The following is a 15082-nucleotide window of genomic DNA, read 5'->3' as shown; positions in this document are numbered from 1 at the left end:
AGCAAACTACATACCGTATTTTTCGGACTATAAGTCGCAGCTTTTTTCATAGTTTGGCCGGGGGTGCGACTTATACTCAGGAGCGACTTATGTGTGAAATTATTAACACATTACCGTAAAATACCAAATAATATTATTTAGCTCATTCACGTAAGAGACTAGACGTATAAGATTTCATGGGATTTAGCGATTAGGAGTGACAGATTGTTTGGTAAACGTATAGCATGTTCTATATGTTATAGTTATTTGAATGACTCTTACCATAATATGTTACGTTAACATACCAGTCACGTTCTCAGTTGGTTATTTATGCCTCATATAACATACACTTATTCAGCCTGTTGTTCACTATTCTTTATTTATTTTAAATTGCCTTTCAAATGTCTATTCTTGGTGTTGGCTTTTATCAAATAAATTTCCCCCAAAAATGCGACTTATACTCCAGTGCGACTTATATGTGTTTTTTTCCTTCTTTATTATGCATTTTCGGCCGATGCGACTTATACTCCGGAGCGACTTATAGTCCGAAAAATACGGTAAATAACATCCTGTAATTTGACTTTGATATAATCTTTTTTATCCTGATAGATTGAAAATTAAAACCATTGACTTTTATTTTGTCGATTATCACACACAACAGGAAGTCGCACAAGTGATAAGCATGACAGCTTGACAGCATGCTAGGATATAAATGTCAGACACAGACGATAGTTTAAAAGTCCAAAACGCAACAATCAGTAAAATAATGACATTAAAATTATGTGCTGGGTAAACAGCACTATTTCTCAGTTGGTGCAAGGACACGTGTGTGACTGTAACAGGAACAACTGTTTGCTTTGAATATTTTTGAATAATAATTGCAAATATACAGACAGTTTTTAGTTGGTTTAAAATTGTACTTAAATTACATGATGTAGTATGTATAACCTTTGAATTAGGAGTATTGAAAGTTGTCTGTCTATCTGTGTTGGCCCTGTATATATATATATATACATATATATATATATATATATACATATATATATACATATATATATATATATATATATATATATATATATATATATATATATATATATATATATATATACATATATACATATATATATATATATACATATATATATATATATATATATATATATACATATATATACATATATATACATATATATATATACATATATATACATATATATATATACATATCTATATATACATATATATACATATATATATATATATACATATATATATATATACATACATACTGTGTATATATATATACATACATACTGTGTATATATATACATACATACTGTGTATACATACATACTGTGTGTGTATATATATATATATATATATATATATATGTATATATATATATATATATATATATATATATGTATGTATATATGTATATATATACATATACATATATATATATACATATATATATATATACATATATACATACATATATATATATATATATATATATATATATATATATATACATATATACATATATACATATATATATATATATATATATATATATATATATATATATATATATATATATATATATATATATATATATACTGTGTATATATATGTATATATATACATATATATACATATATATACATATATATATATACATATATATACATATATATATATATATACATATATATATATATATATACATATATATATATATATATATATATACATATATATATATACACACATACATACATACTGTGTATATATACATACATACTGTGTATATATATATACATACATACTGTGTATATATATACATACATACTGTGTATACATACATACTGTGTGTATATATATATATATATATATATATATATATATATATATATATATATATATATATATATATGTATATATATATATATATATATATATATATATATATATATATATATATATGTATGTATATATGTATATATATACATATACATATATATATATACATATATATATATATACATATATACATACATATATATATATATATATATATATATATATATATATATATATATATATACATATATACATATATATATATATATATATATATATATATATATATATATATATATATATATATATATATATATATATATATATATATATATACTGTGTATATATATGTGGTGAGGTGGCGACTTGTCCAGGGTTTACCCCGCCTTCCGCCTGAATGCAGCTGAGATAGGCTCCAGCGCCCCCGAAAGGGACAAGCGGTAGAAAATGGATGGATGGATGGAGTTGACTGATGAACGTTATCACATAATTTATTCAGAAAGTAAAAATAACGACAAAAAAAGATAGAATACTATTAACCGCAACATGTAAGTGTAAAAAAAAAAAAAAGAACATTATGATTTGCACATTTTTCAGAATTTGCTTGTTCTATTTTTAAACAGAGAAAACAATCTAAAGTTGTCTTTATTTTTAAGTTATCCTGCTGTGATTTTTTGAGTAGATTTTTCTCCATGTGGCCCCCGATCGTAAATTAATTTGACACCCCTGATATACACTGTCATGATCTGTCATGTCTGATTCTGAATTTGTGTTTTTTTCCCATGTTTAACGCTCTCATTTTGTACTTTTCACTTCCTGCTTTCTTGTCTCCTGCAGCACCTTGACGGTTCCGTGTTTATAATCAAGACTATTTCAGTTCTGCTGGCTGAAGTTGGGTCAATGCCATTTCTTCACGCACCTTCCTCTCGAACTTTTGGTTGGGACATTCTGTCAAGCTCGGGTCGCATGTTGACGATTGTCAGTCGGGATTTTCAGGACGCAGGAGAAGATAGGCGATAGTTTGCAGGTATAAAGAGATTTATTCAGAGACAAAACAAACAAACAAAAGACGAATGCTGCAGGGACGAGCACCGAAGTGAAGGGATGCTGGACAACACCAAAATAAACACAATGCTGGATGACAGCAAAGACTAACGAGTGACAAACTCAATATCAGCCATGACACTCAGTGTCATATATTTTGGTATTTCACTCACGCTAAATGTAAGCATGTTATTGCTAGCATAATACCTTTGGCATGCTATCTTTTTTTTTCCAGCACATATTTTTTGTTACTTGACGCTAACTGGCCACCGTGCTAACTGCTAGCACTTCAGTTCTGCTTTGGCTCCTCACCATTCACACGGAATTTCTATCGAAATTGTATTTTCTCATTCTTTGAAAAGATTATAAATATATCACACTGGTTTTGAAAATAATTACCAAAATGGCCCCTGCATCCTTTGATTTGTCAGTCTGTGGCCCTCACGGGAAAAAGTTTGGACACCCCTGCAATAAACACACATTTCTTACTGCAAACACAGAACACTTTTGACATTAAATAAAATAGTGAACATACTAGACAACTTCTCCTTCAGTAGTAAATAAGTAAACAAAGATTTCGAAAATGGATGGATTATTAATCTATTTTTTTCATTTACTGTCAATAGCTACTTCCTTTCTGTTTTAACATGTTCTATCTACACTTCTGCAACCATCACTTATTCTTCTGTTGTTGCATACATTTTTGGTAATACTACGAATGTGGCTGTGGATCTAATACCAAGTAGTTACAGGGTCATAATTACAGTTCTCCTGTATCCAGGGACGTATGTCATGAGTTTATAAAGAATAAAAAAATGACAAACTATTTTGTGATGATAAAAACTATTGATGTGATCATGTGGTACCGACTATATACGGCTGTAGTACTTGGTATCATTACAGTCGATATTTGTGTAGATCCACCCATTTGTTTATGTTCAGGAGCGCTAGCTTGCTGTTAGCGGTTAGCTATTGAATCCTCCTACGGTGTGTAGTGAAGCATGTTTAGCTATTCCTAGTCCTAAAACACAGTTTTATTTGTCGCCGTGGAGGCGAGGATTAGTGATTTAGAAGTACAGTCATGGTCAAAGGTTTACATACACTTGTAAAGAACATAATGTTGTGGCTGTCTTGAGTTTCCAATAATTTGGCAGAAAAACAGGCCGAGAGCATAATACTACCACCACCATGCTTGACGGTAGGCCTGGTGTTCCTGGAATTAAAGGCCTGACCTTTTCTCCTTCAAACATATTGCTGGGTATTGTGGCCAAACAGCTCAATTTTTGTTTCATCTGACCACAGAACTTTCCTCCAGAAGGTCTTATCTTTGTCCATGTGATGTCAGAAGAAACAAACTTTTGACCACGACTGTAACTAAAACACTGTGGGCGATCGTTAGTCGCGAGCTAGCTATGTTTTAAAGCACAGCTTGCAGAACAGCCCGAAAAGTGTTTAAAGCTTTACCTTTTTTTAAAAACACGATACGTCCATTCCCCCTCTTCGGCCTCCACACTGTTTCTGCTTGTAAGTCCTCTGTGCGTGTGTTGACTCGCATGCGCATTGCCTCATTACCAGCAATGTCACTACGGCGTGCCATCATGGCAATGAAAAAAAAGTACAGGTATTTATTAAGGGCAGTATTGTACTTTTTTAAAATAATTAGTACCGCGGTACTTTATAAATAAATAAATAAATGGGTTATACTTGTATAGCGCTTTTCTACCTTCAAGGTACTCAAAGCGCGTTGACATTTTATTAGTACCACTAAACTGTACTGTGCCCTATTCTGAGACCACAAAACAACACCGCTTACAAACTTTTTAACATTTTTTTTATTTTTTACAGGCAAAATAATCTCTCTGTACAGAATTAAACTATTTTTTTTCGGATTTATTTATTTTTTGAGTATGTAATGAAGGTTAGCGTCCTCCGGGGGTTGTACACTCAAGATGTCCACGTCCTCCTTTTACTTGCCTTTCTCGCACTCATCCACTGGCCAGTCAGGACACATTCCTGGCCTCACAGACAATCATAACAAATAAAAACGATTTTCAAAACTGCTGACTTTGCTTTACAACCCCTGGTAAAAATATTGAAATCAGCAGACTTGGAGGATGTTCACTCAGTTTGATTTTGTAAAAAAAAACAAAAAAAAAGCAGATACAGAGATGACACAGATCTATATTTATTTCAAATGGCAGCTTAAACACTAAAATAAACCAAGAAAATGGACTGTGGTAGTCAGTAAGTTTCATTTTTAGATCAAGCAGTAAAAAAAATATGGAATCACTCTATTCTGAGGTAATTCTGGAATCAAGACAAAGAAACACGGCACTACACCACTAGTACTTTGTTGCACCACCTCTGGCTTTTATAACATCTTGCAGTCTGTGAGGCATGGACCTAACAAGTGACAAACAGTACTTTTCATCAATCTTGCTCCAACTTTCTCTGATTGATGTCACAAGATCATCTTTGCAGGTCGGAGTCTTGTCATCCACCATTTTCTTCAAGTTCCACCAAACATTGGATTGAGATACGCACTATTTGATGGACCTTATGTATCTTTTTTCAAGGAAAGATTTTACAGTTTTTGCTCTACGGCAAGATGAATTACCATCTTTTAAAAAAAGATGTCATCATCCCCAAACATCCTTTCCATTGTGGAATAAGAGACACAATGTAAACTTGTGTATTTATAGAAGATGTAATGACAGCCATTTTCTTCAGGCAGTTGTCTTCAAAAATCTCATTGGAACGCCACTAAACTTAAGTTCACGATTTATTACCGAATAAGACTTTCATCCAGTCATCCATAGACCACCATTGCTTTTCCTTCGTCCATTGGAACCTTGTGTTTTATGTTTAATTATGTTTAACTGTTAATGACGGCTTTCAGTCAGCTTTTTTGTATTTAAATTTTATATTACCTCGATCCACTCGACGTCCATTGCACCGGTCGCCCGAGGGGTCCCCACATCTGCGGTCTACTCCAAGGTTTCTCATTGTAGCCCATTGGGTTGAGTTTTTCCTTGCCCTGATGTGGGATCCGAGCCGAGGATGTCATTGTGGCTTGTGCAGCCCTTTGAGACACTCGTAATTTAGGGCTATATAAATAAACTTTGACTTTGACTTCCTTTAGGCGTTTTCCTACAGTTTGCTCACAGACGGTGACTCCAGTTTTCGTCCATTTCTTCTCCATTTGTTTTGCTTTGCATTTTCTGTTTTCAAGACATATTGCTTGACATTTTCTGATGTTTCCTTGGTCTACCAGTCTGCTTGTCTTGTACAACCTCCCCATGTTGTTTGCACTTGGTCCAGATGTTAGACACAGCTGACTGTAAACAATCAACATCTTTTGAGATGTACACTACCGTTTAAAAGTTTGGGGTCACATTGAAATGTCCTTATTTTTGAAGGAAAAGCACTGTACTTTTCAATGAAGATAACTTTAAGCTAGTCTTAACTTTAAAGAAATACACTCTATACATTGCTAATGTGGTAAATGACTATTCTAGCTGCAAATGTCTGGTTTTTGGTGCAATATCTACATAGGTGTATAGAGGCCCATTTCCAGCAACTATCACTCCAGTGTTCTAATGGTACAATGTGTTTGCTCATTGGCTCAGAAGGCTAATTGATGATTAGAAAACCCTTGTGCAATCATGTTCACACATCTGAAAACAGTTTAGCTTGTTACAGAAGCTACAAAACTGACCTTCCTTTGATTGATTCATGTCAATCCACCAGGTGCAACAGCTCTCCAAGGTGTGAACCAATGAACCTATTTAATCTGATGCAGGTGTTAGCTTTGGAAATTAACATTAACAGGGTAAAACAAATCAATTGTTTTACTCAGAATTGAGTGATTCCACAATTTTCACTCTGCTTGATCCAAAAAATTTAATTGTTACAGACTACCACACTTTGTATTCTTGATTTATTTTAGTGTTTCTTAAAGCCACAAAGTTTTCATTTGAAATTATTTTTTCTACATAATTAACAATTGATTGAACATCCTACAAGTCTGATGTTTCCATCATTTTTGACAATCTATTCATACATAGCATGTGTTTTACTTACACTACCGTTCAAAAGTTTGGGGTCACCCAAACAATTTTGTGGAATAGCCTTCATTTCTAAGAACAAGAATAGACTGTCGAGTTTCAGATGAAAGTTCTCTTTTTCTGGCCATTTTGAGCGTTTAATTGACCCCACAAATGTGATGCTCCAGAAACTCAATCTGCTCAAAGGAAGGTCAGTTTTGTAGCTTCTGTAACGAGCTAAACTGTTTTCAGATGTGTGAACATGATTGCACAAGGGTTTTCTAATCATCAATTAGCCTTCTGAGCCAATGAGCAAACACATTGTACCATTAGAACACTGGAGTGATAGTTGCTGGAAATGGGCCTCTATACACTTATGTAGATATTGCACTAAAAACCAGACATTTGCAGCTAGAATAGTCATTTACCACATTAGCAATGCATAGAGTGTATTTCTTTAAAGTTAAGACTAGTTTAAAGTTATCTTCATTGAAAAGTACAGTGCTTTTCCTTAAAAAATAAGGACATTTCAATGTGACCCCAAACTTTTGAACGGTAGTGTATGTTAGAAGCCATACCGGGCAACATTTGCATTCCAATTTTCCAGAAAAGATGGGATAAGAAGATTGATTCTGGTCTTTCCACCAGCAACAAATCGCCCTAATGCCACAATTTTTGGTTATTTTGTAAAACATTTGTTTATTAATTGTGTAAGTATATATATATTTTTTTTACAGATCTGTTGTGTAGGACTAGATGTTACAATCCCCTAATGCATACTTGAGACACCTATGCGACTTTGTGGGATGGTCAAGTGAGTGAAGGCATCCTCTGGGTTATCAAGTGGGCGCCCCCCTTCCTCAGTGTTTCGCTGATAGGCCCACGACACCTCCAGAGGGTTCAGCAGTGAGTCCCAGCGTCCCAGGATCACTCCCTAGATGGCATCACTCACTTGAAAGCCCAGGTGGAGTCCCTTCGCTTGACCCACAGCCACTGACTCCCCTTTTCAGCGGCTTTTGAGAGGTCTTTCACTGCCTGCCGGTGGGCCTTCCCTCGCACTCCCATTTCCCTGAGGAGCCTGGATGTTGAGGTGGCCACGAATCCTCTGCAGCCTACTTCCACTGGGCGTACCCTCGCTTTCCAGCCTTGTTGTTGCGCATCGGCTGCAAGCTCAGTGTACCTCAACTTCTTGCGCTCGTAGGCCTCCTCCATTGCACTCTCCCAGGGCACCGTGAGCTCTATGATGTACACGAGCCTGAGCGAAGCTGACCACAGAACAAGATCTGGCCGCAGGTTGGTGGACGCAATCTCAACTGGGAAGCAGAGTCTCTGGCCCAGGTCTGCCAGCAGTTTCAAGTCCCGTGCCCCGCCTAGCTGTCCAGTGTCTGGTCTTGTGGGGGTGAGGTTGGCTTGACCCTCGCCCTCCCGGACAAATGTTGTTGCTTGCCAACGGGATGACGAAGGAGGAAGGGCATTGACACTTGTCCGTCGACTTTCCAACACTGCTGCAAGACACTTTAGCACCTGGTTGTGCCGCCAGGTGTAACGGCCTTGGGTGAGGCTGGTCTTGCAGCCCACCAGGATGTGCTTCAGTGTTGCTGGACTCGGACACAGAGGGCATGTGGGGTCTTCACCATACCACTGGCTGAGGTTTTTTGGAGAAGGCAGGACATCGTAGGCAGCCCTGATGGTAAAGCTCGCCCTGAATGCCTCCATCTCCCACAGCTCTTTCCAGGAGATCTTCCTCTTCTCTACTCCTTCCCATGTCATCCACTGCCCTTGTTTTGCCTGCGCCACAGCTTGTGCGCACCTTCTTGCTTCCTTTTCCCGACGTATCTCCTGGACCACCAGCTTGCGTCTCTGAGATGGAGTGGCTTTGCTCCAGGCTGGTGTACTGGCCCCAAGGCCAAGACCACTCCTCCCCTGCTGTACTCGGCCCACAATGTCTCTGTGCCTGAGTGCTGCTTTAGCCTGCTCAGTTGCAGCCAGTGGGGTCCACTTCCTCCCAGTAGCCAGGATGGGGGAAGCTTGGGCTACAAATAGATCACTCGAATCCAGTAGCATCATTTCCAATCTGACTTTGGCGCACTTGAACTCCTCTGAGAGACTGGAAATGGGCAGTTTTAACATTCCTTTGCCGTAGAGTCCAATACTGCTGAGGCACCTGGGAAGGCCAAGCCACTTCCTTGCATATGAGCTAACCAGTCTCTCCAGCTTTTCCACCTTAGAGAGCGGGACTTCATAGAGGGTTAGTGGCCACAATAGGCGTGGAAGTAGTCCACACTGCATGCACCAGAGCTTCAGCTTGCCAGGAAGCAGGGTTCTGTCGATGTTCTCCAGGCCACTGGCTACCTCCTTCCTGAGCTGATCTACCTGCTCTTTGTCTTTGAGGGAGGCATCATACCAACGACCTAGGGACTTCACAGGCTTCTCGGAGACTGTTGGAATAGGTTCCTCACCAATGTGAAAGCGGTGGTGTGACAGTTTCCCCTTGTCAATAGAGATGATTCTGGACTTGCTTGGCTTGATCTTCATGCGAGCCAGCTCAATGTTTTCTTGGAGCTTTCTCAGAAGCCGTATAGTGCAAGCCTTGGTTGTGATGAGTGTTGTGAGGTCATCCATGTAGGCTCTGACAGGCGGCAGCCTCAGGCCAGGTCTTATTAGCTGTCCCCCAACCACCCACCGCGATGCCCGGATGATCACCTCCATGGCCATGGTGAAGGCCAGCGGGGAGATGGTGCAGCCGGCCATGATTCCCACCTCCAGGTGTTGCCATGCTGTGGTGTACTCGGCAGTTGTCACACATAGCTGGACGTCCTGGAAGTAGGCCTTGACAAGGGTTGTGAGAGCTGCTGGGACCCTGAAGTAGTCGAAAGCTGTCCACAGGAGGTTGTGAGGGACTGAGCCAAAGGCATTGGCGAGATCCAGGAAAACCACATAAAGGTCTGTTCTCTCCTTCCTGGCAACCTGGATCTGATGCCAGATGACACTAGTATGTTCCATGCAACCGGGGAAGCCTGAGATGCCTGCTTTCTGGATTGATGTGTCAATCAGGTTGTTTCTTTGCAGGTATCCTGCCAGCCTATGAGCAACCACGCTGAAGAATATTTTTCCCTCGACATTTAGAAGGCTGATCTGGCGGAATTGGACGATTTCTGATGAGTCCTTTTCCTTGGGGGATAAGGATTCCACCGGCTCTTCGCCAGGAAGTTGGTATCTCCTTCTTTTGCCACACGACTCTCATCAGCTTCCAGAGGAAGCGCAGGACATCTGGTGCGTTTTTGTAGAGCCTGTATGGAACTCCGTTGGGACCTGGAGCTGATGCGGCCCTTGCTCTACGCACGGTTTTGTCTACTTCACTCCATCTGGGTAGGCTGATGTCTAGATCGTGCTCTGGTGGATTGACTTGTGGCATGTCAGGTGGGAGTGTAACCTCTTCATGGTGTCGGTCGTCTGTGCTGGATTTTTGCAGATGTTCTTCCAGGTTGGCCTTTGACACTGAGAGACTTCCAGACTTCTCCTTTGTGAACAGACTCTTCACAAATTTGAAGGGGTCTTTGTAGAAGCATGTTCTTGTTTGCTCCTTCCTTCTGCGCTTCCTCAGAAGGTTTTCCGCTCTCCTCAGTGTTGCAAGTCTACTCTGGATGTCTCCCTGCAGCAGGTTTATGCCCTCCTTCCCCTCCTCTGTGGCCTTCCTCCATAGCTTCTTCAGCTGTCTCCTCTCCTTGACTAGGCGGTCTATTTCTGTCTGTCTTCTGGACTTAGTGGGGATTGATGGAGCAGTTTGTTTTCCTTCGACCACTCCAAACCGTTCCACTCCATAGGCATAGATTAGATCCCCCATTCTCTCCAACTTCTTCATGGCGGTGCCTCTGATCCCTTCTATGATGTTGCAGAGATCAGTGTTGACCTCCTTCCACAGTGTCCCGTCGCAGGATTTTGGCCACTTGACAAATGGCCTTCGCCCCCGGATCTTCTTTTCCGTTGCAGGTCGTAGTGCGTTGGGTTCAGGTTGTTCTCCCGTGCCTAGTTCTGCCTCCTCAGGGACAGGGGTGTTGATGTCCTGCAGACTGTGGGGTTTGTCCTGCTGCTGAACTTCAGTCGACTGACTCGACCTGCTTCTCAGAAAGTAGCTGTTGATGCGAGTTCCCTGTTGACCCTTCTTTAGGCACCCTTTCTTGCCTTGGTGTATTTTCAGGCCTTGGGTGGAAGTAACCTTTGTCCAACCACATACGCAGCTCTGAAGCTTGTGTCCTGCTGTGGCTGTTGGAGCCTCAGGTATGCTGATCATCAAACTCGTAGTCTGTTCCGTTCCTGTGTTCGTTACCGGGTGTTCTGCCGATGAGCCATCTTCCGCCCCCGCTCTCGCTGACTCAGGGGGTATTTTCTTCTTAGAACTTTCCGTAGCCATGTTTGGGTGGAACCCATACACCGTTTGTGCTGGATCCTGCCACCACGGGTAGCTAGCCCATGGCAGCCCCGTTGGGGTCTATTCCCTCCTGCCAGCTGTCTTTCCATGCCGTCGCAAGGTCTTTCCCTTGTTGTCAGCTGCCCTTTCACAGCAGTCACTGGTTCACCAGATGATCAGATCTGTTGTGTAGGACTAGATGTTACAATCCCCTAATGCAGGAGTCACCAACGCGGCGCCCGCGGGCGACAGGTCGCCCGCAAGGACCAGATGAGTCGCCCGCCGGCCGGTTCTAAAGATAGCTCAAATAGCAGCACTTACCAGTGAGCTGCCTCTATTTTTTAAATTTTATTTATTTACTAGTGTGACAGTCCTAACTGTCGCGCGGGTTCTCAGGACGATCCAGGGAAGACATTGTCAGATGGTTTAGACTTCTTAATTATTTCAATCACAGAGTCTTTTGCTGCTTTACAGCAGCTGCCTTTTTTCTCACGTGAGCACATGAATGGTTTCCTCCCGTCCGCCGTCTGCTTTTCAGCAGCACGTCGCCGTCGTTTGCGTGGCAGCAGAGGATGGTTTCCTCCCGTCCGCCGTCTTTCTCCGTCTCCTCCCTTGATGTTCACGTCTCTCGCCCTTTTATACGGTCCGAGAGGGCGATTGCACTGTCCACAGCTGCGCGCTCCACGCACCTTATGCTGATTGCGGTGTCGTTCCCATTTATTTTTTTACTTTGCTTCTTATAACTGTCAGAAAGACAATTTTAGAGAAAAAAATACAACCTTAAAAATGATTTTAGGATTTTTAAACTCATATACATTTACCTTTTAAATTCCTTCCTCTTCTTTCCTGACAATTTAAATCAATGTTCAAGTAAATTATTTTTTTTATTGTTAAGAATAATTAATAAATTGTAATTCTTACTTTAATTCTTATTATTCTAACAAAGTGCAGATTGGATTTTAACCAATTCAAAACATGTCATCAAAATTCTAAAATTAATCTTAATCAGGAAAAATTACTAATGATGTTCCATAAATTCTTTTTTGAATTTTTTCAAAAAGATTCGAATTAGCTAGTTTTTCTCTTCTTTTTTTCGGTTGAATTTTGAATTTTAAAGAGTCGAAATTGAAGATAAACTATGTTTCAAAATTTAATTTTCATTTTTTTCGTGTTTTCTCCTCTTTTAAACCGTTCAATTAAGTGTTTTTTCATCATTTATTCTCTACAAAAAACCTTCCGTAAAAGGAAAAAAAATGTACGACGGAATGACAGACAGAAATACCCATTTTTTATATATATATATAGATTTATTTATTTAGCTATTATTGTTTAAATCACACTTACATGTAACTTACAAATGACAATATATATATATATATATATATATATATATATATATATATATATATATATATATATATATGGACGGCGTGGCGAAGTTGGTAGAGTGGCTGTGCCAGCAATCGGAGTGTTGCTGGTTACTGGGGTTCAATTCGCACCTTCTACCTTCCTAGTCACGTCCGTTGTGTCCTTGGGCAAGACACTTCACCCTTTGCCTCTGATGGCTGCTGGTTAGCGCCTTGCATGGCAGCTCCCGCCATCAGTGTGTGAATGTGTGTGTGAATGGGTGAATGTGGAAATAGTGTCAAAGCGCTTTGAGTACCTTGAAGGTAGAAAAGCGCTATACAAGTATAACCCATTTATCATTTATATATATATATATATATAAACAAACAAACACTTAAAATGTAAAGTGTTTTGTGTTTAATATAAATGAACTCTGACCTAGTATAGTTCAAAGGTCAGTATTGTGCGCATGACCAAAACGTAGCGTTTGTTGCGCTCTTACAAACAAGCTAACGCAGCGAATATGAGAAGAGTTACCCCAAAAAATGTCAGAAAAAAGAAAGAAAACATATATTTTTCACGACGAATGGGAGGTAGAGTTTTTTTACCATTGTGAAAGGATCCTTCGTGTGTTTAATTTGCGGGGCAACTGTGGCAATAGCAAAGCGGCACAATGTGGAGAGACATTTCACTACGTGTCACACAAGCTACCATGCTAACTACCCACCGGGCAGTGCACTGCGCGCAGAAAAAGCCCGCGAGTTAAAGGCAGCTTTGTGCAAACAGCAGTCTTTTTTCACTAGACCGGTTAAAAACTCCCACAAAGCAACCGAAGCCTCGTTTAGAGCTGCGCAATTCTTGATGAAGAAAAAGAAGGCATTCACAGACGGGGAGGTTGTCAAAGAAGCAATGATGATAATTGCTAAAACTGTGCTTGAAGACGAGAAATATGGAACCGATGTACTCTCCAGTCTCTCCGATGTCCAACTCGGGGCAACTACAATGGTAAGAAGAGTGTCGGCGATGTCTGGGAACTTGACCGATCAGCTGGACCGTGATCTGGCGATGTGCCGGTGGTTCAGCATCCAGTGTGACGAGTCGGTGGACCGCAGCAGTACGGCGCAGCTGATGGTCTTTATCCGGATGGTGTTTGATGATTTCTCCACCAAAGAAGAACTTCTGACACTACTGCCACTGAAGACAACTACGAGGGGAGTTGACATTTATAACGCAGTGAAGGAGTTTTTGGTGGAAAAAAAGGTGCCGCTAGAAAAGCTGGTATCAGTGACTACGGATGGGACTCCTGCTATGATCGGCCGACACACAAGATTCGTTGCTCACTGTAAAGCTGACCCAGAGTTCCCAAACTTTCTGCAGTACCACTGCATCATACACCAGCAGGCCTTATGTGCAAAAGTGATCTGCTTTGAGCACGTAATGACTCCCGTCGTAAAGATCATAAACAGGATCCGCTCCAGAGCTAAACAGCACAGAACATTCAAGGTACCTTTGGAGGAGCTGTCAGCTGAATATGGTGACCTGCTACTACACACAGAAATCTGATGGCTCAGCAGGGGACGAATTTTGCAACGTTTTTTGTCACTTTTGGGTGAAATCAAAGAGTTCATGCAGTCCAGAGGTGAGGACACCGTGCTGCTGGAGGACACTGGCAAGGCAAAGGTAAAACTGTTGCCGATATGATAAGTGCTTTAAATGCATTTAAAGCTAAGATGAACCTGTTCTCTGTACATTTACAGAGAAAAAAAGTGCTGCACTTTCCCGCTGTGCAGATGGTGCTGAAAGACAATGCTTCTGCATCTGAGGCTTTTGACAAAGTTGCAGAAAAGTACTCTCAGGTCATAAAGAGAGTTGGGCAAGAGTTTGAGAACAGGTTTTGTGACCTGGATCAGCTTGAGCCATGTGTGTCGTTCATTTGTAATCCTTTCATGAACGTGGACATATCATGCATTGCTGAGCAGTTAAGTGCAACATTCAGCCTGGATGCTGAACAGGTGGAGATGGAAATTGTAACACTGCAAAATGACCTCCACCTCAAAGCCCACCAGGCTGCACCAAACTTTTGGTGCCTTGTTGACACAGAAAAGTACAGTGGTGTATGCGCAGCAGCTATGAAGGTTGCAAGCCTGTTTGGTTCAACTTATCTTTGTGAGTCAGCCTTTTCTGACATGAACTTTATCAAGAACAAACACAGAACATGCCTCACTGATGCACATCTGCAAGACTCACTCAGAGTTGCAGTGTCAAGTTACACACCAGAGTACAACACACTAGTTAACAGCATGCAATGCCAGGCTTCCCACTAACTGACAAAGAAACAGATAACAGATTTGGTATCCAGTTCAAAGTGTGACATGATTTATTTAAAAAT

General features: G+C 40.1%; 1 long non-coding RNA gene across 1 annotated transcript in view; it reads right to left on the bottom strand.

The window, feature by feature from the left end:
- Nucleotides 1–3358, bottom strand: part of LOC133636044 (uncharacterized) — a 32476-nt gene extending 29118 nt beyond the window's left edge. Inside the window, exon 1 of the long non-coding RNA XR_009822168.1 lies at nt 3292–3358. This is a non-coding gene — a long non-coding RNA (uncharacterized LOC133636044). The remainder of the gene's footprint in view (nt 1–3291) is intronic.
- Between the last annotated feature and the right edge of the window lie 11724 nt (nt 3359–15082).

Source organism: Entelurus aequoreus, linkage group LG20 (assembly GCF_033978785.1).
Source record: "Entelurus aequoreus isolate RoL-2023_Sb linkage group LG20, RoL_Eaeq_v1.1, whole genome shotgun sequence".
Taxonomy (NCBI): Eukaryota; Metazoa; Chordata; class Actinopteri; order Syngnathiformes; family Syngnathidae; genus Entelurus; species Entelurus aequoreus.
The sequence above is the reverse complement of the archived record's forward strand: the minus strand, read 5'-3'. Positions and strand labels throughout refer to the sequence as shown.